Here is a 25,966-nt window from a genome sequence, read left to right on the forward strand (position 1 = left end):
CTCAACTCTCAACCTAGTCTTTGCACGCTCAGAGAAGGGGGCGGCGCGGGGAAGAGCCCTGCCTCCTAGGGCTAATCTCATTGGCTAGGCGGAGTTGCCAAAAGTTCATTTTCCAAGGCTACCATCGCTCTATTGAGGCCCCCTTGTGTCAGTCAGGGCTTTCAGCAGCTGGGATAGGTTGATTTAAGGCTGGCCCCTACCTCCTCCCCCTTACTCATGTGACATCTGAGTTTAATCTACTGCTGTCTGTGTGGACTCAGTTCGGTGACGTCTCCTCTTACCTAGGGGGCTTTGTAGGAATATCAGAAGCTATTGAACAGACAGAATACACATTCTTAAACCCAGAGAAATACCTGTTGTGCAATGCAAAAAATGCAACCAAAAAAAAGTATGTCTACATACTGCATGTCTTATGTTTGATGGAGAGACAAGGTGGGTGAAGAATATCTTTTATTGGAAAACTTCTGTTGTATTACCTCACCCACCTTGTCTCTCTGGGACTAACATGGCTACAACACTACATACCGTTATATTTGATGTATTATCCCTTCATTCCTGTTTTACTCAACAAGCTTCTGTGTTAGACAGGTCCATGTTAAAGCCATTCTGTCAGGGTAACAATATACAGTATTCAGAAAAATAGTCCTTACCTGCATTACTAGAAAAACACCTTATTACAAACAAAATGTTAAACATCTCATTTATTTGTCAGTGGGAATGCACTTTATTTAAACCAGGATCCTGTAAACATACATACCTAACTGTGTACATGTGTGTAATCTTGTTGAGTTCAAAGGGACCACTGTACAAAGTTAAGCATGTGCATGAATTTGTAGGATAGGATCCCGTGCATCTCTGTCAAATTGAACTGTCAGTTACAATGTTGTTTCTAGTTATTTAATTTTCTGGTTCTTATCCACCAGCACTGTGCTATAATCTTTGGGTTGCAAACTTTACAGTGGAAAGTTTATTGGTTAAAAATCAATTTATATTTAAATTTTGAAAAATAATAATACATTTTCTACTTTTCTTAATTTTAATATTTTATTTTGAAGATGCAGTGGCCTCTCCATAATTAAGGTTGCAACCAGCTTGCAGTATGAAGCTTGTTTTAATTTCCTTTAATTTTGGTTTGGAAAGTTGTCAAATTGACTCTGAAGGAATTTTCTCAGAATTACTCAGGGAATATTTTTGCAAACTCTGAAGAAAATTTGTCCAGCACTTTATAGTTTAAGCCCACAATTCTGGAACACACATGGTCTTAACTTTAAGCATTTGACTAATCCCATTGAATTCAATGAGGCTATCAGCATGCATAAAGTTAAGCGTATGCATAATGATTTGGAGGATGTGAAGCCAAAAAATTACTCTAGTTTAACTTTTTATGGCAAATGTTTCTCTGTCTCCCTCTGGCTCAGACTGGGTTATTACTATCCTCTTCAAACTTTCAATATGGTTACATCTCTGTGGAAAATACTAAGTAAATAGGTTGTAGTTAAGCAAAGTTATTAATTATTTTTGTGGGTAGTTTTGGCCTCACTATTGCTCCCATTGATGTAGATTATCCCATTGGGAGATTATCTTTGCCAGTGACTTCAGTGGGACCAGACTGTGCATTATATCCTGAAGAACCAGGATTCTATCTTGGCTCTGCAGTTATATGTTGTTTTATTATGGAATGGCAATAGTTTCTTCCTAGTTAACATTGCAGCCGCACTCCCATTATATTTTTGTAAGTAAGATAAACCAAAGTTCTTATGCTTTCAAATTTTTAGGGTTAAGTTTCATTAGCAACTGGAACATTTTCTGAGAATTTTGCTTAAAATAATGAAAAGCCTGAAATTTGCTTTTTTAAAATTTGCTCTTAATTTTTTATGAAGTGTTCACCATTTCTTTGGGTCCTTTTCTCTATCCAACAAAATCACATTACACTCAAACAATTGAAACCCAGGTAGACTTGGAACTTGGATCATCCAGCAAGAGGCAGGTTTTTTTCAAAGACAGGAACAGTAAAATGTTTAAGCTGCTGCTGATATTTGAAACTTGACATGATTCTCTGTCAATGAAGCTGCTGAAGAAAAAACATGGCAAGAGCAAATATTTTCCTCAGCTGCCTCTGAGCCAGCGAAAGCTACTTTGTGAAACTGAAAGGAAATTCCCAGCTCTTTTTTTTTAAAAAATAGCTCTTCCTTAGGCATTATATACCAAAATACAATTTTAGCCTAAGGAGAGTGTGCACAAGGCCAGTTTTCAGATTGCTTAAGGAACAGAGAGTATGTGACATATGAATAGTTACTGCATGGAACACATAAGATAGAGCCCAGGGCAGACAGCTGATCAGAAATGGAGAAGAGCCAGCTCTGATCTGCTTGGGACCAAAGTGATTCTCAAACAAATTAGTTAAAATTTCTGTATGTAGGCCAACTCTAAAATGGAGGATAATAATACTGACCTACTTTTGTAAAGTGCTTTGAGATCTACAGATGAAAAAGCACTAGGTAATTATAAAGTATGTTATGAACCATATTTTTCAAATGAGATAACTACAGCACAGGAAATTTCCATTATCGGCCAGATAAAAGGCGTTGCCATGTCTGGATGGAACGCAGCAGCCCTTTAACAGCAACACTATAAATCAGCCTAGGAAAGGAAGTGAAAATGAATATTATATCTAAGAGTACCTGCAGGAAGAATTTTTAGGGAGACTGAACATGATTATCTAAATGAGTCTGTCCAGGCACGAACACTAGTACTCATGAAGACAAAACACTGGGATCTTCAGTGCCTCCAACTGGGCAGGACGTCAATGTGACATCTCTTCTGAAAGTGCTCTGGATCACTGGTTCAGTATTGATTTAGGCTGAGTCACCAGCACCACTAAGGCAGAGGAAGCAGGGTTTAATGCTCAGAGCATATGATCATGTGTGCACTATGGGGACTATAGCAACACAGTAATGTGGTGCTGTAGCTATGATGGCATAATCCCATAGTGTAAACACAGCCTACAGCAACGAACGGGTTTTTTTCTGTTGCTGCAGAAACACCCCCCCCCCCCCCGACCATTGGTAGCTAGGTCAATGGAAGTATTCTTCCAACAACTTAGCCATGTCTACACTGGAGGTTAGGTGAGAATAGCCACAGCACTCAGTGGTGTGGATTTTTCACACTCCATAATGCTGTAGCTATATCAACCTTAAATTTAAGTGTTGACCAGGCCTATAACTGGGAGTTTGGGATTTTTTTGTCTGGCCCTACCATTGACTCTATGGGTGAGTCACTTAAACTCTCCATGCTTTTGTTTTCTCAGCTGTCAAATGGGGATAATGTTTCTCACTGGCCTCCCACAGATACTGTGAGGCTTAACACAGGGTTTATCAAATAATTTGAGGTCCTTGACATTAAAAAGGTGCTTCAGAAGTGCAAAGTTTTATTCTTAAATCTTATTATTAAAAATACTTTCCTTTTGTTATGTGCAATGTGATGAGAGCTTTGGAGGTACAGAGAGTGAGATGGCAGGGATTTGCAGTGCCACTCGATGATGGGCTTAAATTGGAAACTGTTGAATAAAGTCAGCTAATTAACCACACGTGTCCAGACATGAAATTTTGGGTTTTAAATTTTAAGCTTCAAGTGATAAATATTGATTCAAATCAACTGACTCACTGAAGTCAATGATGCTACTCACTGTCTTGCAGTTAGCCACATACTTAAGTGTTTTGCTGGACTGGAGTCAGAGCACTCAGGACCTTGCAGGATTAAACCCTTAATCCCACTGTCATGATCATCTTCCAAATTAGGTAATGACTCTTTGCCTTTTTAAAATTCTCTCTGAAGTTTGAATTGGATATATTCTTCTCCACCTCTTGTCTTAAACTGCTGTGCAGGGTATATTAGATATAAGCTCTCTGGGCCTGTCTTTTTATCAACTGTAAGCATCTAGCACACTTTTTTGCACATTATAAACCCATAAATAATAACTATAGAGTTGTTCTGTACTATGTAACAGCTGTCATGTTCCACCCCAGAGTCAGCTACATTTCAGTGGTGGGTAAAATCATCTTTGTACATGTGATGCATAATGTCCAAGATTTTCAAAGGTGACTAATGATTTGTGGTCCTTCGATTTTAGCGTGCCCAACTAGAGGCATATTAAAGGGGCCTGATGTTCAGAGGCTGCATACTTTCCATTTTCTAAATCAGGCCCCCTCAAGATTTCTCAAACTGGACGACTCAGAATTGAGGCACCCAAAATGATTAGTCATTTTTAAAAATCTTGACCACAGTGCTTCAGAAATTAAAGATGTTATAAAATGTAAGGTGATATTATCATTATAGAGAGATTGATAAGTTCACTGGGAAGGAAGATGACGGTGATGATTGTTTTTTGAGGCAAAATGGGGGGCTAACTTGGGAAAAATAGGGGAATCATCAGAGAAGGCCCCCAAAATACATTATATTTAAAAATACATTTACATTTATTTTCCATAAACATTTGATGAATGTTTGGTAAAGAGTTGTTCCGCACTTTCAGCTGGTAATTTTGAGACTATGCATATCTTTAAGACTATGCATATCTTTAGGATATCACACGATGGATTAAAGACAATAAAAATGCCATGTAAAATTCACCTTTTAATTGTTCCTCATTTATCAGCTCAGGATTTCCAACCTTAGGATGTTTGACTCATCAAGATCTAGGGAAACAAAACAAGAAGGGTTCTAAAAAATTCCTTGAGATGAGATAAATTCAATGTTTTCAGACAAAAGGCCTTCCTTTATAGTTGAATATCCCCAGGCCCTCATTTTATTTCCTTCCCACATTTAGTTTAGTGGTCCAATACTGAAAGGTACCATGTACCTCCCAGGTGATGCTAAGAGCACTCATTTCCTGCTGAAATTAATGAGCTGAGGGCACTCTGCAACTTCCAGGAGGTGCTCACCACCTCATAGGTTTGAGCCCTAAAATTTGTAGTTAATATCCCAGATATTTAATCTTCTTGATGCTGTGTGGTCTCTGTGAAAACAGAGTTAGTTGCTGCAGAGTGTTACAGAGTTTATGTTCTCCATTCATATCATGTTGCTTGGTTCTTTTTAACTGGTGGACAGTGTACCTAGATGTCATTGTGATGTGGCGCCTTATAAATACTTGTAATAGTATAAATATCAGTGTATTATTAATACAGTGATATATCAGAGATCACATCCATGTAATCCATGGCTGCATTGGAGGGAGATGGACTATATGACTTAATACAAGAGTGAATTAAGACTAATGTAGCCCAGATCCAGCAAAATAGTTGAGGCTCTAAAATACCAGTAGCCCCTCTGCACATTTTTGCTCTCTGCTCCCTCTCCCCCAACTCTCCCCCTCCCAAACCCTGATGAACCCCTTGATTTTGTTCTCCTATCTCCTTGGATAGATACTTGATTTCTCAATAGCTCAGTGCTGTCATGTCTCCTTAGAATGCCAAATCCTTATGTGACAAACCCTGTCTCGATCTAACCCTGCTCATAGCGCTCTCCCATCTCCATCTTCTACATCTGTACAATAGTGTAACAGGGTAGTCTGCCTTTTTAATGTCCTGGAGCCAGTCAGCTCTGTTTGGAGACAGAACTTTTTCAAGGCAGGTGTTTGGGCCTGATAGAGGGGATCCGGTGATTCCTATAAAGGGCTAAAAGAACTTAACTGAAGGGGAGCTATAGGAAGCAAGTAGTCATTTGTGGTTGATCCTGGAGGTGCAGGGGGGAATGATGCAAGGGGGAAGGCCTCCAGGCGCCTGCAGTCTGCTTTGGTCAGGGGAATAGCCTTGTTTGTGCTACTTGGTAAATTTTGTGCTTGCAGAGTAAACTGTGCACTGAAGGAAAGGAAAGGCAAGGCCTGAACAGACTTTGAGTGTGGTGTTTGATCTTTCCTGGGCTGGCTGATGAGACAGGCCAGCACCAGCAGCCCTCTGAACACTTTGAATGAGCGTGCGGAGGAGAGGACTTGTAGGCTGTGTTTTTGCCTGCAGACACCGTCCTGTTGTGGAAAATGATAGATGGCAGATGAGTACTCAGTCCCAAGCACCCAGGCAGTAATCCCGGGGAATGCGGCCCATTTTGTGAGATTAGATGGGATCATAACCCAAAGAAGCTGACATGAGAGAGAGCTTTATTCTGTTTTTATTTTGTGCCATTCCCCCCCCCCCCCATGCGCGCGTACACACACACACACAAAAGATATATGTACCTGCCACTGACTTCCACGGGAGTTACTCCCATCCTGCAGGGGCTATTCAGCCCCTGGGCTGTAGAACTTTCTCAGGACTGTGAAAGGTGCTGTGGGGAGAGCCCTCCCATAAGAAGGGCTGGACACACCCGTGCCCCGGTTCTTTGGACTGCAACAGACAAAAGCAGGAAGCTAAGCCAAGGGCATGTGGGTATTTTTGGCGATTGTTTGCTAGTCTACTCATTCTGCTTGTGCTCAGAATACCAGCAATGAGTAACACACTCCCGGGGGGAGCCAGCCAAGGGGCATGCATATGTTTCTGTAAGGATGCTTGTCTGCTTGGCAGGTGAGCTTTGTTGAACCATAAGGACATTCAAAGCCCTATTCAAACAGCACTTGCCTTTTGTCCTAGGGCTTTACAGCCAATCTCAGGGCCAGCTCTTTGCTGCTTATATGCCTCAGGGGCATATAGGAAGAAGAGTCTTATGTAGCTGGAAAGCTTGTCTCTCTCACCAACAGAAGCTGGTTCAATAAAAGAGATTACATCATCCACCTTGTCTCTCAGGTGCATAAAAGCCGCTTTGGGGATAATCTTTTACATTGATGTATTTACTCAGATTCACACAATAGTGAAAGCAGCACAGCATCATTCATTTCAAAGGAGCCCAAAGCACTTTACAAAGTAAGTATACACAGCACCACTGAAATACAGCCGTTTTTAGGGTAAAGGGGAGCAGCACACTCAGTAACAGTGGAGAGATGGGGAAATTTTGGAAACAGACACAGGGTAAAAGCCTCTGCTTAAAAAAGTAGTTAATGTCAACATCAGTCAGACAGAAGCCTGGTTTCTAAGGGCTCATCCAAAGACATCTTCTGCAGTAAACTACACTGAACTCCCTGTTGGAAGAATAAAGGGTTTAAGAATAAAGAATAAATTGACCCTCTCTAGATTTACTGGGTTTCAGCTAGTGGTTCTGGGGATTTAAGGAGCCAATTGTTCTGTCACACTGTAAAATAGCAAAAACAACGTGAGTTCTGTGGCACTTTAAAGACTAACAAATTTAATTTTAGCAGGCATAAGCTTTCGTGAGGCTCAGCTCACTTTTTCAGATGCAGAGGTAGAAATGAGAAACATAGGATCATCATATACATATACAAGTGCATAGAGAACTAACACGGCTACCCCTCTGGAACTGTAAAATAGGAGTGCGGCTTTGTCTGCACAGGGAATTTCAGCCATCAATGACCAGTCACCAGTGTAACTGTAACAGTGAGGACCCCTAGTGTAGGCAGGCAACTGCTAATAAGCATGCTTTGCACCAGTAAAGTTTACCCCTGCTTGAACCTGGCAAACTGCACTAGCGATGCAGTGATTCACTCTGTCTACACTAGGAGTTTGTACTCGTGCAGCTATACGAGTGGCTGGCCACTGAAATTCTCCGTATAGACAAGCCCTAAAACCATTGAAATCAGTGAAGTCACAATAGTGTAAAACCAGTTTAAATTAGCACTGAACCGGGCCCTGAAGGCCAGACTGATCACTATAGATGACTGCACTACAGATAGTCATTTACGCCACTGCAGAGTGGATGTAAACACTAGACTCACTTTGCATTGCTGTAAATTACTCCACAAAGGACAGGGCAACAGTGAATTACCCCTAAGTGTATAAAAACCTGAGAGCTAGACCTCTAAGCCATCCCCTCCAGCTTGTACGTTTATAAACTCTTGGCCCATTGGGGTGCTGATAGACTCCCCTGGGAATATTCCTTTTCAGGCCAAAGACTGGTACTGCTATTAGTGGCAGGAGTAGCTCAAGGATGAGGGCAGGAGGGAATGTGAAGTGTGAGGAGAAGTGGAGACGGTAACAGGAGGCCACCCAGTAAATCCCTGGAGAAATAAAAATGAAGAAAATCACTAGAGTCAAAATGACTTACAGTCATCTTCACTAAATATGGTTGGAACTTCTGGTAACAATATTTTACTCGTGCTACTGAATGAATAATTCTGGGAGCAGGAATATTTTGATCCTCCTGTAAATACAGCACTTCAGTTTATTTTCTGATTAGAATTTTCACAGATTTCCCCCTTTGCCTTAAGAGCGGTGTTTGTTCATTAATACTGAATTTATAATTAATCGTTATTATTAGTAATTATCCATTCTGTTTCTATAACGGCTTTAATCTTGAATGATCACAGAGTGCTTTACAAACTTCTTAACCTTGCCACTGAAATGCAGTCACCTCTGAGGTAGAGGGTGGCAGGTCTTTAATTGTGCACAAGAACACCACATGACAATGTAGGACAGGAAGTGAAGAACACTGTATCCAATTGAAACTTCAGGGCTAATACAGAGGCAGAATGTAATTATCCACATAGGAATTTGACCAGATTAATGGGGCCAACACCCCACTGAAAAATACTAAGAGATCTTTAATGACTAGTAAGCAAGACCTTATTTTTATATCTCACCTAACAGATATTGCCTCCAATAGCACAGCATCCTATAACAGCATTCTGGGGCTTTTGGCTCAATACTAAATCAGAGTGACACCTAATGAAGCAGCAATGTAAACTCATTGGAGTAGGGACTATCTCTGAATTTGTTTGCACAGTGCTAGGAAAATGGGGCCCTGATTTTGCTTGGGTCCTCTAGCACTTCTGGATACAAATAATAAATAATAGTAGTACCATATCCTGCAGCATCCTTGCTTTTCCTTGGTGGTCTGTCATCCAAATCAAGAGTAGGTCTTGCTTAACCTGAGTGACCGGAGGAATTCAGAGTCAAAGGTAGTACAGAGCAGTGTGTGGAGATAGCAGTAGTCTAGTGGACTGAGTTTAGAGCTGGTAGTCTGGATTCTGTTTCCTCCCCAGGAGAAAAAAGAGACCCCTCACTGCCAGCTCCAAAGGGAAGGGATGGAAGAACACTCCCAATGAGCCCCTCCTCCTCTCTGGGGGAAAGATGTGAAGGGCAACAAAATGGTCCTTTCTGCTTATGGCACTCAGTGCTTTGGGGAGCAGCAGTGAATGGAGGAAGTGAAGGGGAGAATGTAGGCCCAGACAGGAGTGGAAGGGGGAGAATGAAAGATGAGATGGTTGAGGTGGGAATATTTAGGTGGAGGAAGGTGCAGAAAACTAAGGAAGAAAAAGACAGGCAAAAAGGAAAGAAAAAAGTGGAATGACTTCAGGAGAGAAAGAGGAAGAACAGAAAACCCAGGAGCCATGTCAGTAGGCAAATCTTTCTGTGGGTTTAGCTCAGCCCCTCTGTTTTGCTGGGTTTATGTGAAGGCACAGGTATTTGTGTGCCCCTGGCTCAGCACCTCTCACTGGCTGGGTGGATATGAGAGCCCAAGTCTCTAAATGTTAATGAGGCATCAATAATTTCTGTATTTGTGTAGGAGATGGGAAATCAGTTAAATACAGCTACAAGAAGGTATCCCTCATAAATTAGAGACTGTCAGCTCAGACACCAGCCCAGAAATCCCAGACAATGAGTGCTCCTATTGGAAGTGCTAACCATGGACTTCATTTTACAAAACACTCAGTGGAAGTAGATTAAAAGCAGAATCCCTGGGGCTACCTTCTTTGCACTTTCAGGCAGGAGAGACAGGTCTGTTTCCCAGTCTCTCTCTCCCTGAACCAGCAGTTACCAAGACAGCCTGACTCTGCCCCATAGATGGGTGAGAGAATCTCTTGCCTTATTCAGCAGCAACCCTCCTAGCTGCTTATGGAGCGGTTGTGTCAGGCTTTAGAGGTAAGTTTTGTCCAGTCTCCTTGGAAGGAAGGAATGCAGTGGCAATGTGGTATGGGGGGGGGAGGCCAGATAGGGGGGTTATACAGTCTTTAACAGAGATCTCCCCAAATCCCAGTCCTCCGTTTACAGTAGATCGCTTGTGAGAGAAATACCAAACTTTCAGATCTATCACTGCCCACCCCTTCTTAAAAATCCCTCCCTTGACTCTGATGTTCTCTCCAATTTACAGGCATTACGTTTCTCAGCAGAATGCTTGCAAAAATAGCCCTCTCTCATTACTTCTCACACAACACTATCCTCTACTCTTTTCAATTGGGGTATAACTCTGGCCATGTCGTGGGAATGGCTTTCCATGCATGCAATTAATAAACTCTTTATTTCTACTGAGGAAGGCTCCTTCTTCATCATATCCCTTGACCTCCATGGACCCCTCTATCTTCCTGGACCACTTATTCATAGTTATGCCTGTGTCCTGTCATGGTTCCTCCTCCTCTTTATGCAACTCACGTTGGTTGGTCCCATCTACACTACAGACATAACCATGCTGACATACTCATCTGTTATGATTACAGCTTTAGTTCATCCACAGTTACAATTTCCCCTGCACAATAGTGTGTCAACAACACAGGCTTGTCCAAACCCACCATGCTGTACAATTGTGTTTGCATTAGGGCACTCTGGAAAATCTGGGCAGCTGTCCCATACTGCCTCAATTGTTGGTACCAGTGGCAAAGGATTATGGGTGTTTTTCACACACTGCAATGGATTTCAGTATGCTCTCCTTCACAGAGAGTTACATAGACAGATAGGTGACCCTGTCCAACTACACAGCAGAATCATGTTATAACCTATATACAGCCTGACTATTGTTTTACAGGTTTGTTTAAGAACAGAATCAACACAAGTGGTTAGAATCGCTTACCATCCCTTTTCAACTCTCATATGAAATACAATCTTATAATATATACCTTTTAGATCCCCCCACTCTCTACTATTTAGAGAGTGATGTTGAAGCAGTTGAATGGGTTACCTAGAGAGGTGGTGGAATCTCCATCCTTAGAGGTTTTTAAGGTCTGGCTTGACAAAGCCCTGGTTGGGAAGATTTAGCTGGGGTTGGTCCTGCTTTGAGCAGGGGGTTGAACTAGATGTTCTCCTGAGGTCCCTTCCAACCCTAATTTTCGATGATTCTATGATTCTATTAATAAATTCTGTAAGGTCGCTGGGACATAGGTCTGGATTCTGTTCTGTGCCAAGATCCATTTTTGCACAAGGGAGATGTAAGAGAGCCAGTTAAAGATCCCTGATTATCTGGACTGATCTGCATCAATCTTTGCCTCCTCACATGTTAGGACAGCTTGCGGGGGCATGTTAAGGCAGCCTACACCAGCTGGCTATAGTCTCCAAGAGACTTTACTCTGGTTAATGATTGCCAGAGTGCACCATGCTCTGGCCATACTCCCTACAAGGGAATTACAGGGGGCTACCATAGGAGCTGATTGTGCAGGCACCACACTTGCTCAGGACCACCCCATGGAAGGTGATCCCAGGCTGGGGAGAACTGAAGGCTTCCCACTCCCTTTGTGTTGCAGACCACAGAATGGAACCATAACCCCTAAGGGAGCAGGGGCAGTTTGGGGAAGGGGATGTTGGAAGTCTTGTGCCAGCTAGAGGCAGAGATAAAGTTGCAATGTATGGTCTGTGGTTGTTAGTGAAATCTAAGTGGAGGAAAACAGTGGACATGTTGTTAGATGGCTTAACTTTTTCATTGCTTTGCTTCTGAGGGTAAGTTAGATATGTTATGTGTAGACCAACTTTAACCGATACACAACTTTTTGTGTATGAATAGATGTAAATACACATATGTATAGAACCATCAGTTCACCCATCACTGAAACACAGCCAGCTCTGGGATGGAAGGTGGCAGCTGGTTAACAACATGCAGAAATAGGTTAGCAACAGCAACGGGATCAGAAAAGCATATGCAGCAACAAGGGGAATTTAGGGAAGGACATGGTAACATTGGAATTTGGCCAGGGCAATGAGGTTAAATACCCTTGTGAAAAGGGTCATGACTGTGTCAAGTCACAATAACCATAATAGATCCGGTCCCTGATTTTACTTCTCATAAGATAGACGTAATTAAGGGTATGTCTACACAGCAGCTAGGAGCATGCATCCCAGTGCGGGGCAACAGATGTGCTATGTTAAAAATAGCAGTGTGGCCGCAGCAGCACAGTGTCTTGAGCTAGTCACCTGACTACATACTCGGGGGATCAGGTATGATTGTACTCTGGGGTTAGCCCACGCCATCAGCTGTGATGCCTCAGCCACACCTGCTATTTTCAGTTTGCTAGCTCGAGCAGAGTTAGTGTGTCTGTCTACTGGTGCTGGGAAACATGCTCCCAGTTGCTGTGTAGATATGTGCTGAAGTAATAGGGGAGATGGAGGAGTTATAGAACTCAGAGCCATATTTCTGCAGCATGTGTATGTGGACAAAAGTTGCATAAAATCCATTTGCTAATGTAAAGGCGGATGCTATTTTCTGTTGCTATGCAGCCAACATCAGAATAGGGATCACTATTCAAAACGCTGTGAGGTGCTTTACTCCTCGTTCTGACTATTGGGTGTGCCTCACAGTCGCCCCCGTCTCCACACTTTCTTAGCATAAATTGTTTATTTCAGTGGTGACGTGTTGCAATGACATCTGACCAGCAGCTGTGAGATGCATGTGAAATCAGTGAATGGATGTCAGAGGCCAGAACAGCAGACAGACAGGTCACAGAAAGCTGAGAACAGACAGACCTACATGACTAAATCTAAACCTCAGCAGCGCGCCCGCACCCCCCAAACTCATTGGACGAACAGGATATGATCTCCCTTGAAAAGATTAGATTTTTACCTGTTACCCACGGCCTATAGGGCATTAATCATGGGTCTGCCACTTGTAATATCAGGCCACCATAGCTAGCAATAGATCAGCTGTAGAGTCACTCAGGACAGGTGGCCATAAGCCAGCTTTAGGATTTTGGCTCCTTCCCCTCATGAGGTTGGTCTTGCACACACACCCCCAACCTGCCCCACCTCTGTCTCCACGTATTGAAGCTGTGTCAGTGTGCAGTCATGAGGGGATGGTATCATAAGGTCATAATGGAACATTTTCATGTCGTGACACAATGGAGGGTGTCAAGTTATATAAATCGGGCCTGGATCTAACTCAGACTCACCCTCTGAAGCAGAAAGAAACCCAGGGGACTGCTTCAAATCCTCCAGGCCCCATTAGGTCTGCTTCATTGATGTAGAGTTAATGGAGCCCAGGCCCATCAATCCTTCTCAGGGCTTGTCTACACTTACAGCGCTGTAGTACTTAGTGAAGACACTACTTGTGGTGACGAGGGAGCTTTTCCCATCTGCGTGGGCACTCCACCTCCCCGGGTAACGGTAGCTATGTTGATGAGAGAAGCCCTCCTGTCAACACAATGCTGTCTACACTGGGAGTTCAGTCAGTGTAACTGTGATACTCAGGGGGGTCAATTTTCCACCCCTCTGAGCTATGTAGTTATACTGACATAAATTTGTAGTGTAGACGAGGGCTCAGTCTATTAGGATGTGTGGCTTTGGGCTGTGCAAGCTGAGCCTCAATGACTAGGGTGACCGATTTTATAGGAACAGTCCTGATAATTCGGGGCTTTATCGTACATAGGCACCTATAACCTCCCACTTCCTGTCCCGATTCTCCACACTTGCTATCTGGAAACCCTAACAATGACCCTCAGTTCTCACACTTGTATGTGGGAGGGGATCAAAGGGTACTTGGCAGCTGTTCACGGCCTAGGCCACACATACACAGTCCCAACTCCTTTATATACATATGGTCCAGGGGAAGGTATTCTCTCTCGGCTACTTGCTCCCCACCTCTGAGGCAGGGAGCTGTCTCCCAGCTTCTTTTTTTGGCTCCTGTATTGGGAATTTATTCTTGGTACCAAGCTCTCTCTATCTGGCTGGCAGATAGCCTGACTGCACTGCAGGATCAGTGTTCTGGATTCCATATGCAAAAAGACATTGGCTGGTAATTTTGTGTGTGCTGTTGTGTGTGTTCCCCTGCTCTTGTGGAAGGTATTTTGTATTCAGATACACTTTCCCCTACTCAGCTCATTCTTCTTCTTCTTCTTGTTTGTCCTGTGGTACTGCTTAGAAGCTCAGTTGTGGACCAGTTACTGTGCTAGGTGCTGTACATACACAGAACAAAAAGACTCTGCCTCAACAGCCATACAGTCTAATCTTCTGTCTGAGCTTGCAGTGGGCATTCATAATGCTGTGCTTGTGGCAGCATCAGCAGCAGTCAAACAACGTCTGTGGTTGATACCTGCAGCATGACGACATCACTGTAGGTTCACATCAGACGATGAGCTATAAATGAATAAACCCTAGCTGAAAACACAAATAGCTATTCTGAGCAGAGGGAGAAAAGAGGGTAAAAAATTCTTAAAAAAAAAAAAATCAGATGCAGATGTATCATTAGAACTGCTTGTTTTTACCAGCATGGCAGGAGACAGCCAGAGAGCAGGCAGCATCTGATCCCTCACAAACTTGTCCTGTGGGAGGGTTTTTCCCTCCCAGCTCATGTGATATACACCTGTGGTTTTGCCGGCAATGTGGGAGGTTGGCAGGTTTCAAACCAAGAGCGTCATCTCTTTGCCCCATTGTGTGCCTTGCCCCTGACAAGTTTTCTGAACGATGTTTAACTGCCTTTTGTGCTTCCTCTGATTCTAAAATAAAAGCTGCTTTGAAAGTAGTAAAGGAGAGGGGCATAAGGAAGGAAACACAGACTGGGGTCTGTACAAATCAGAGAAGCGATGCACTAGGAAAGGTCAGTGCTTGATTCTGGACGGTCATGAAATCTCTGGAATAATCAAAGCTGAGGCAGGGACAGTTTTGAAGATTCTGTTGCCACTTCGAGCATGCCAGCTGCCTTGGCTCGTTGCTGCAGCTGCACACTCTACCTTCAGGATTTACAGAAGGCATCTGTCAGTGGAAGCTGTGGTACCCAGCCATTGCTATGCCTGCTTGATGCCTAAAGCCAGAGTTTCCCTATCTTTCTGTAGGCCCCAGCAGGAAGCCATGTTGGACATATGCAGTGACCACTGGCTTAAACGGGGAACCGAAGGCCATCCAGAAACCATGCAACACATGAATAAACTTGTCATAGTTTGACTCTTTGAAGGCTGTTGGGACTTTGTTGCTCTCAGCATTCTACCATACATGAAGAAAACAACCTAGGGGAAGACGCTGAGTACTCTGCAATTCTACAGTTGTGGCATTTGCTGCGGCTTTGCCGCTGGCTTCCAAACTGTGGTCCTGAGTCTACGACCACATTAGTTCTAAAATAATGGTTGCCAGGAAGCCTTATAAGCAAGAACCAAGTGTAACCGATGCACACAATCTTCCAGCCTCCACAGAGCGCCTAAAACGTTGGCTCTTAGTGATGTGACCTGCCTTGTTCATCTCACTGAAGACGGCTAACTTTGAAATATCATGCTAATGATGACAGTTCAATTATTGACAATTGCAGTTTTAGCAGTAACATCTAGCTGAGGAGGCCAATTTGCAGTTCCACCCAAGAGCGACATAAAGGAACTGGAAATGGGCCCCAGGAAATTCATAAAGGGGTGGGGGGGCTCCCCTGCTGGGGCAGTGCTATGCTGTCTCCTTTCTCCCAGCAGCCGCAGAACAGGAGGTTTGGCAGGGGAAGAGGAGTATGGCCGGAGTCCATAACCCAGAGCTGCCCCCTACCCAGCTGTTAAAACCTTTAGTTTCCCCCTGACAATGTCTCTGACTAACTTATGTGCTGCTGATACAGGAATCTGAGGCATACTGGAAAATGGAGGGACAGCCTAAAATAAACTGAATTTAATATACAAAAGTAACATGGGGCTACTGCACTGACTTTATTTTTTACATTTAAAATGGAAGCTCCCGTGGAATTCAATCTAAGTGGAATTGCCACAGATTCCTCAGTCTGCTGAACAAGAGTGTGTGAGAAGGTAGGCCCAGTTTACCACGGAGTACACAGGCCTTGCCTGTAGGAATGGATAAAATGATGCAGTCCAGAGAGGTTAAAAAGCGTGTGCCCTCAAAAGAAGGCTGGAGAAAGTCCGTGAATGGGAAGAGGAAGTGTGCTAACTTGCACGCCATGGTGGTGGTTCCTGTAGAGGTTGGCAGGGGTGCAGAATAACTGAGCATAGGTCCTTTCCGACCACACCTGATCCCCTAAAATCATAGAAGATTAGGGTTGGAAGGGATCTCAGGAGGTCATCTAGTCCAACCCCCTGCTCAAAGCAGGACCAACCCCAACTAAGTCATCCCAGCCAGGGCTTTGTCAAGCCGCACCTTAAAAACCTCTAAAGAAGGAGATTCCACCACCTCCCTAGGTAACCCATTCCAGTGCTTCACCACCCTCCTAGTGAAAAACTTTTTCTTAACGTCCAACCTAGACCTCCCCCACTGCAACTTGAGACCATTGCTCCTTGTTCTGTCATCTACTACCACTGAGAACAGCCTAGCTCCATCCTTCCTGGAACCCCCTTTCAGGTAGTTAAAGGCTGCTATCAAATCCCCCTCATTCTTCTCTTCTGAAGACTAAAGAAGCCTAGTTCCCTCAGCCTCTCCTCATAAGTCTTGTGCTCCACCCCCCTAATCATTTTAATTGCCCTCCACTGGACTCTCTCCAACTTGTCCACATCCTTTCTGTAGTGGGGGGCCCAAAACTGGACACAATACTCCAAATGTGGCCTCACCAGTGCCGAATAGAGAGGAATAATCACTTCCCTCGATCTGCTGGCAATGTTTCTATTAATGCAGCCCAATATGCCATTAGCTTTCCTGGCAATAAGGGCACACTATTCATTCATATCCAGCTTCTTGTCCACTGTAACCCCCAGGTCTTTTTCTGCAGAACTGGTGCCTAGCCAGTTGGTCTCTAGTCCTTAGCAGTGTATGGGATTTTCCGTCCTAAGTGCAGGACTCTCCACTTGTCCTTGTTGAACCTCATCAGATTTCTTTTGGCCCGATCCTCTAATTTGTCTAAGTCACTTTGTATCTTACCCCTACCCTCCAGTGTATTTACCACTCCCCCCAGCTTAGTGTCATCTGCAAACTTGCTGAGGGTGTAATTCCACCCCATCCTCCAGATCATTAACGAAGATGTTGAACAGAACCAGCCCCAGCACTGACCGCTGGGGCACTCCGCTTGTTACCAGCTGCCAGCTAGACATTGAACCGTTGATCACTACCCGTTGAGCCCGATGATCTTACCAGCTTCCTATCCATCTATAGTCCATTCATCCAACCCATACTTCTTTAACTTGCTGATCAGAATACTGTGGGAGACTGTATTAAAAGCTTTGCTAAAGTCAAGGTATATCATGTCCACTGCTTTCCCCACATCCACAAAGCCATTCATCTCATCATAAAAGGCAATCAGGTTGGTCAGACATGACTTGCCCTTGGTGAATCCATGCTGACTGTTCCTGATCACCTTCCTGTCTTCTAAGTGCCTCAAAATCGATTCCTTAAGGACCTTCCTCATGATTTTTCCAGGGACTGAGGTGAGGCTGACCGATCTGTAGTTCCCCGGATCCTCCTTCTTCCCTTTTTTGAAGATGGGCACTATATTTGCCCTTTTCCAATCATCCGGGACTAACCCCAGTCACCATGAGTTTTCAAAGATAATGGCCAATGGCTCTGCAATCACATCAGCCAACTTCATCAGCACCCATGGATGCATTGCATCCTGCCCCATGGACTTGTGCATGTCCAGCCTTTCTAAATAGTCCTGAACCTGTTCTTTCAGCACTGAGGGCTGCTCACCTCCTCCCCATTTGGTGCTGCCCAGTGCAGTAGTCTGGGAGCTGACCTTGTCTGTGAAGACAGAGGCAAAAAAAGCATTGAGTACCTCTGCTTTTTCCACATCATCCCCTACCTCCTCTAGTCTGCACAACCACCCCACCTCTGCCTGGCCCAGCCCGTTCTGGCCCCTGGGGCTCCTGTTGAGGTGATGCAGTGCTGGCAGAGCTTGCTCAGCACCTGGGCATGGTGTGTGTGTGGGAGGGGAGGGGATATTGCCTGTAGGGAAGGCAGGCCTGCTCTGTACCCTTTTACAGCTGCCTAGCTGAGGTAAAAGGGCCACAGGAAAATGATTGATTGGGCCAGCTGGATCAAATTCAGAGCTGATGTAAATTGGGCATGACTGCAAATCCTCCAGTGGAGTCACACTCCCTGACTCCAGGTTTGAATTTGAGCCTCCAGGTCTCACTTTACCCTACCTGGGCATTATTATTTATTATCTGTATTATTGCAGTTGCTAGGAGCCCCAGTCATGGACAAGAAACCCATTGTGTGAGGCGCTGTACAAACACAGAAGTGGGAGGACAGTTCCCGCACCACCTGAGGCTATCATTGCCGACAGATGGGATCTGAAAAGCCAAAAGCAAAGAAAGAGTGTCTGTACCCCTTTAAGCCGAAGCAGACACGGCTGCAAGGAGACGCATTCCAGGAATGGCTGCTCCCTGCCAGGCTCTGGGTTTTCCTTCCCGTTACACACTAAGGAAGAATGTACAGAGTCGGTTGCCGGCTGCTGCCACCCACCGCTGCCTGCGGGGCTGCAGCTAACTTTGAAATGCCGTGCAAAGAGGCCAGAGGTTTTCATAGCCATCTAAGGTAAGGTTGGCTCACGGCAGTCCAGCCCACCACCCGCGGTACAGAGATGGGACGGGGGAAAGGTGAAAGCCTGACTGCCTCGTGCCTGCCTTATATGGACAAACTTGCATACTTGAGGCAACGTGGGAAAGTGACATCATGTAGCTAGATGAAGAGGGAAAGGGGTCCTGCTGGAGTCCCCTTAAAGAGGCATAAGCCTATTCATACAAGTCTCACAAAGCTCCTTCTCTCGCCCTCTGAACTGTGATTGTTGGCACTGTGCCTGTCAGTCACACACATTCAGGAGCTCAACTCTCTCTTCGTTTACATGGGTGCATCTCCTGTTGACTACAGTGAGAGTGGCACCTGCGTAACTGAAGGCAGAATTGGGCCCAGGATTGTAACTTTGGTCCCCCTTACCTCTCCCATCTCAGCTTCTAAATTTAGAGCAGGTTTGTGCTTGCTGTTCTAGATCAGGAGTTGAATGCATGCTGAAAGGTGGCAGGAGAAAGGCATAAATGGTATTGAAAAATGTAGGGCCAATTCAACTCTGCTGGCTGCTCCAGGCACCTGTGTTATTTAAATAGATAAGAGATATTTCCTCTGTCTCCACCAACAATGCAAGCAGAAGCTCTCTCTCTCTCTCACACACACACACCTCACATAACACACATACACTGGAAAAGACAGATACCTTCTTTTCCCCTTCTGGAAAGCCACCTTTCAATCTCCCCTGTACTCTCCTTTCCTGAAAAATGTGATTCATCTCTCCAGCAGCCCCTGAAATAATGAACCACCCATCCCCTTTACTGAACACAAGTAGTTTGGGGTCACAGGGTTGCACTTTCGGTTGATCAAAGCACTATTCATAGATTCCAAGCCTAGGCCAGAAGGGACAACTGTGTGTCCTCCTGTATAACACAGACCATCGAACTTCCCCAAAATAATGCCTGGAGCAGGGGTTCTCAACCTTTTTCTTTCTGAGGTCTCGCCTCCGAACATGCTATAAAAACTGCAGCGGGGAGGGGGAGCTCCAGGCTTTAGTCCCATAGGGCAGGTGGGGCTTGGGGCTTCTGCCTTGCTCGGCTCTAGGGTTCAGGGCTCCAAACTTTCTGCTCTAGGCCACAGCCAATCAAACACAGGCCCTGCTTTGCAGACCCCCTGAAACCAGCTCACGGCCTCCTGGGAGGCCACGGACCCCCCAGTTAAAAACTGCTGAACTAGAGCATAGCTTTTTTTAGAAAAACATCCAATCCTGATTTTAAAATTGCCAGTGCTGGGGAATCCACCAGAACCCTTGGGCAATTGTTGCAATGGATAATTACTTTCACTGCTAAAAAAAATAAATTACACCTTATTTCCAGTCTGAATTTGCCTAGCTTCAACTTCCAGCCCTTGGATTGTGTTATACCTTTCTCTGCTAGATTGAAGAGCCCATTATTAAATATTTGTTCCCCATATAGATACTTACAGACAGTAATCAAGTCACCCCCTAACCTTCTCTTTGTTAAGCTAAATAGATGGAGTTCCTTGAGCCTATCAAGATAAGGAGGTTTTCTAATATTTTAGGCATTCCTCTCCAATGTATCAACATTCCTCTGGCATTGTGGGTAGCAGAACTGGACACAGCATTCCAGCCGCAGACACTTTAATCCCCCAAACCACCCAGTCCCCCTTCTGGGGATTTCATTTCATCCCCCAAGCATCCGTCCACAACTGACTACAGGTGCATGGACTTTTCCTTCCACTTCACCCCGCATACATCCTCAGGGAACAGGTACCAAACAGCTTCCTCGCCCTCTTCTTCCAAATCAGGTTCAGGTGGAGTCCTAATGTGAGCCACGTTTCTGAGCTCTTTATGTTTAATTAGAAGATTTACCACCCTGGTATCCGTAAAAGCCTCTGTTGCAGCATTCGCTCACTGTCCAGTCGCAATCTCCCAGTTGCCTAAAGAAGGCTCAGCTGCATTTTCGGCTCTGCAACTTCGGGCTAGCTGACGCAGATATATAATCTGCCCCTCCCTCTTTCTACAGATAATGAAGTGCCCTTCCCCTCCCAGAGCTGTCTTGCGTTGTTCTGCCCTCCAGTCCACTTGCTCTGCTGTGTTTGTGTTCATACTACAGCAGCAAGCAGGAGAAGGGGGAAGAGATCTGGCCATGATCCAGCATGCCTGCTGCTCCTGTGGGACAGGGTAGCTTTAAGTGATACACACACACAAACCCAGAACAAGGGGAGCTCAGTAGGCATTGGGGGGAAGGGAGCTGTTATAAACAGTGGGGCAGAGGGAGGAACCTGGTTGAGGGGAGGACTCAGGAAAGCACAGATCACACAGCCTTTTGAAAGAGAAAACAACCTTGCACTGAAAGTGCATGAGCCAACTTGCTTGTAAAGTTTACAGGAACTGCCATACCACATCAGACTATTGCCCCCTCTAGGCAAGTATCCTGCTTCTGACTTGTGAGAGCAGCTAATGCTGGCTGCTTCTGAGAAAGGCAGTGTAGGCCCCTCCCTTGTGCTGTGGGTCATACATCATTCATCTGATCCATGGCTTTCTTCCTGATTACCATGGTGATCACCTTATGCCCTGAAGTATGAGCTTTGATTACCTTCATCACAAGAGAGCTGGATCTAAGTTTTGTGAAATTCACAGGTAGTATCCCATGTGGATTTCCCTCACCTGCATCCGTGAGGTGTGGAAAGGTTGGGTACCCAATCTGACCCATGCACATGTTATGGGGTTGATGGTGTGGGAAGTTCTAGCAGCTGTGAGCTGCTTGTCCCAGGCAGGGAGGTTTTGGCTACTGAGTTTGTGCATTGGATCCCTCCTTTCTGCCCAAATTGCAGAGACAGTGTCTGGGAAAGAGAGGTGTGTGTGAAAATGGCAAGGTTTTTTTAGCCTTATTTTTCCTCATTCTTGCAATGGTTGCTCCGTATGCATTGTGGGAACGAGAGAATGGTGGTACATTCAATGCAACCCAACTGCAAGGGTGCTGGAACCTTTGTAGAAGTAGGGGAGCAAGGCCAAAGTGCTCCCTCCCTCTCTGAAGCTGGCTGCTCTGGTGATGAGTCAGCTGCCCTTTCTTCTGGTGCCACAGCAGCCGAGGTATAATTGCAGTGCCTCCTCGGCAGAATTTATTATTCTGTGGGGGAAACAATATCTGCAGGGGGACATGAATTCTGCACTTCAGTTTCTTTTGGCCCCCTAGTCCCCGCTGCTACTGTTACCTCCAGGGGTGGGCCAAGAGGTACTCTTATCATCTGCATCTGAGACAAATGTACACACTCAGCTGAGGTCATTTGTGAAGCCAGAGAGCTGATTCCCTCTCTCTCTCTCTCTCCCCCTTTCCTTCCAGCTCAGCCATTTGGTGATGTGGAATTCCAGTGCCTATTGTGATCAACTCATCCTCCAGAAAACCATTGTTCTGAGCATGCACCCACATTCAAGAATCATTCCACAAGATAGTAGGATGTATTTTGCCAAAGAAAATGGAGAGAGGATGGAAAGGGGAATGTCACAGGGATGCTGAATTTCCCAGATAGGATGTGCTATTGGGTCTGGGGGCTGTCTTTTTTTCTACTAATTTATTTCTGCCGTTGACATCTAATATCTCTAGGCATTTTTACTGCACTTGTTCCTGTGGTATCTGAGCTCTAAGGCGTTTTGAAGTAGTGTTATAGATGGGGTCCTGGGAAGGTCTTCCAGAGGGGTATCATTCGGTTCCTTACAGTACTTCATGGGCCTAGGGTAGAGGAAAGGTAAGGAGTTCTCCTCCTACTATACTCAATGTATACATTTATTACACCCATTGCACTGGGGTGCCACAATTTATAAAGCTGAGTTAGTGACATGTGAACCTCAAAAGTAGAGATGACTGGGAATTTTTCAATTAAACTTTTAAAATAAGAAAATGCTGATTTGTCAAAAACAAAACTTGTTTTCAAAAATTCTAATCTGAATGCTGGTCAGATAATGATGCGATCACATAGCAGGTATGATCTGCAAGCTGGCATAGGAGAAAAAGAAATGAGAGATTTGGGGGGTTTTTTTAAGTCTCCTATGAGATGGTGTTTCTGGAGTTCAACTAACAGAAACTCAGCTGATTCTCAGGCTTTTCAATGGGTGACAGCATTATTTCACAGTAACTTCTCTTTTTCCAGGGCAGTTCCCATATAAAAGAGGAAACCTTATGGTGTGTTGCCTTTTTTTTAAATTGATTTTTTCATCTGTAATTTAAGTGACTTCTAGAGGGGGAACTTTGTGAGAAATTTAAGAGGGCTGCTATTTGTGCAAGCCTAATTGGAAGTATTTTTTTTTTGTGAACAGACCTTTTCTATCATGAATGTAAACAAATGCAAACATTGCAATTGCCTAACACACCCAGACCTGCATTCTATAATGTGTGTGACCAGCTCAGCGATGGAGCCAGAAATCAACCCCTTGCTTTCAGAGAAGCAACGCTAGACTTCCCATTGATACACCTTATTTTAAACTTCCCATATGTTTCCTTAAGTTCTGTGCATACTTAGTACTCTATTTTTAACAACCCCCTCCCCCCCAATAACTAAGAGCATTTATTTCTGATTAAAATCCTAGGTAAATTTATATGCTACTTGCCAGCACAGAAGTTGCCTCCAGGGGAGATTCTAATTCAGCCCTCTTAACTACAGAGATTGCTGGCTAAGGGCTCTTGTTGGGAATGGTTAAATCATGACCTTACAATACCCTTCTGAGACTGCTTTTTATTCTTTCGCTCTCAGCAGATGCTATAGTTAAAGTCATGAAACGTTTTCCATTGTAACCCCGTTTTCACATGCTCTTAACTGTTTGAAACATTCACTTTTGGAACTAAAATTTTCCATGCTTGGTCTCTATTTAAAGTTTTGTTTGTTTTTAAAGCTTGAGCTAAACTGCTATTGTCTCAGTTCTTGAGTTATGGGGTAGTAGGAAAAAATACCCAGTTCATATGATAGAAGATCATGCTAAACAAATTTTTGCTGTTGTTGCTTTAAACAAGATTCCAGTGTAAACTGTGAAACTTACATAGGCATACTGCTTACTGAGGACTAGTGCCTTTGCTTGGTTCAAAGGGGAAAATTAAAAATAAAAATGGTCTAGACAATTGAAATATTTTGTAGCAGGTTCAGAAGGCATCTCCTCAGAAGGCTCACTGAATACCCCCATTTGTGAAAACATAATGCACACTCTCTTTGAGCACGGGCTTGGGCAGGAACCCAAGAAGCCGCAGGGTACTCCATGTGGGTCTCAAGGAACCACACAGACAAAAATTTCCCTAATTTCCTTTTCCTAAAAGAACAACAAAAGCAGCCTTAAAGGACATCATTAATTTAAAAAAAAAAAAAAATCATCACATTGGACTGGGATATACAAATTGCACATCTGTCCATACAACTTGTACCTGCTGTTGTTACTTGTCATACGCAAGATCACTATCACTGAAGATTAGAGAACAAGTACCCTCCACACTCACATTTCCTCTGTTTGTTTACCTTGTACATTTGGCAGCGCTGTGCATCTAGTCAGTGTTACAGTTTCCCCAGTTGTTTGTGTGGGTCTTTCAGACAGCACATGGAAAGCAAAAAAAAAAAGGCAAATTCAGAACAGGGAGATAAAATTACATCTCATCTACACAAGGGCGTCTGAGGGCTAATTTGGACCTAAGTGCAGGCTTGACCAGCTCTCAGGTTGCCATAATTTGGAGACCTGTTGCAGGGGTTTCCGTGGGGTACTGGGAGGGTGCAGGTATACCCTAGCCATGCTCTTGCCTGCCTTGCATCCCCCCCCGCAGAAGTGGCATGGAAGAGGATGGAGATGCTGCAGAGGCAGCTTAGAGCTGGTGGAGCCAGCTCTGTGCCTGGTGAGGGTCTCCATTGCTCCAAAGGGAATTCACCAGAATGACTACATAGCCCCTTTGACTTCGCTGGTGCAAAGTGACTGCAGCGGATGGATGAATTCCCTCAGTGTTTTGCTGGGAAATCTGCTTTTTCAGCTCAGGCACATGCTATCCCTTGGGCACTGCATGGGAATGACATCTATGTGCATCACTGCCTTTGCATAAAACTGATGAAAACTTTTACTGGGAAAAAAACCAGTACTAACGATAATTAAAAAAGAGTAATTAAGAGAAGAGTCTTGGCCCAGTCCAATTCCTGATGAAGTTAATGGGAAAACCACCACAGGCTTTAATAGGAACAGGAGCTGGCCTGCTTTTTATTTGTCCCCATAATAAAGGCATTGCACAAGCATCTCCAACTCCCACTGGAATTATGCCATCCCTCTCTCTCACTGACTTTATTTGAACTGTTCACTTACATTTTTCATATCATAGCATTTATATTCATAAAATCAACCCTCTTCAACATGTTTCAGGGAGTGCATACAGAATCGATTGCCCACAACATAGATCTATTCTAGAAATCAGCCCCACTCTTCAAATCTTCCTTCCCAGTTCCTGGTAAAAGAACAAGGCCTTGTACAGCTCCGGAAAGCTCAACAAATGCTGGTTCTACAGATCAAAGATGGGAATAAATTAGAGACAAGTGCCCTCTGCTGAGAGAGACCTGCCTCCATTCTTTTAAACCAAGAGAGCATGAGCTGGCCTCAGTTACTGCCATTACTCTACTTCCAAGAGGTCTTTGAGGATAGCCCCAAGCAGAGCATATAAATAATACTCTTACAGTTATACAGCACCTTTCCTTCCAAAGGACCCTGTGGTGGTAAGAAGGGAGGTGGGAATTCAAGTCTGTTCTGGAGACCTGGCCTCCCATGGTGTGTTTTTAGCTTCAGATAAGCCTGAGATGGAATCCCTGAGAAGTTTATTGTTTGGGTGGGCATCTGTTCCTCCCATTTCTCCCCCTGTGGGTAGGGTAAATGTTCACCCTACACTTTCCATTCACATGAATGAGGCTTACCATATAGCACTTCTCTCTCTCTCTCTCTCTTTTCTTCTCTGAGGAGCAAATGCAGGAAAGGCTTGAAGAAAGGTATTAACCAGCCATGGCAGAGTGCTGTAGACAAAGAGAAAACATTACTGCATGGGCTTGTGGGAGGCAGGACCTGACTGATTAGCACAGGTGAGGTGATCGGCTAGTTAAGAGCGCTGAAGGTAAAACCCTCATTCTTTTATTAACTTTGATTTAGTTTTCTTGAAAAGCTCAAATCCTGTATTTAAAAAAATAAAAAGGACTTTGAATGTGTGCCTACTTCTGTTTACGTTTAGTATCCATTAGGGTTCATGGCATATTTTTTCTGCAAGCAAAGAGAAAAACCTGTTAGCCCTTTAAAGTGCATT

General features: G+C 44.3%; 1 long non-coding RNA gene across 1 annotated transcript; it reads right to left on the bottom strand.

Annotated features, from left to right (window-relative positions):
• Positions 1–4,618: 4,618 nt before the first annotated feature.
• LOC137159662 (uncharacterized) lies at positions 4,619–25,728 on the bottom strand. The gene is made up of 4 exons (XR_010921692.1): positions 25,587–25,728; positions 24,165–24,229; positions 6,230–6,377; positions 4,619–4,694 (listed from the first exon to the last, which is right to left on the bottom strand). It is a non-coding gene; the product is annotated as an uncharacterized lncRNA (long non-coding RNA).
• Positions 25,729–25,966: the final 238 nt, after the last annotated feature.

This window comes from Emydura macquarii, unplaced genomic scaffold, assembly GCF_026122565.2.
Source record: "Emydura macquarii macquarii isolate MOO-44397 ecotype Brisbane River unplaced genomic scaffold, CSIRO-AGI_Emac_v2 contig_1876, whole genome shotgun sequence".
In the NCBI taxonomy this organism is placed as follows: Eukaryota; Metazoa; Chordata; order Testudines; family Chelidae; genus Emydura; species Emydura macquarii.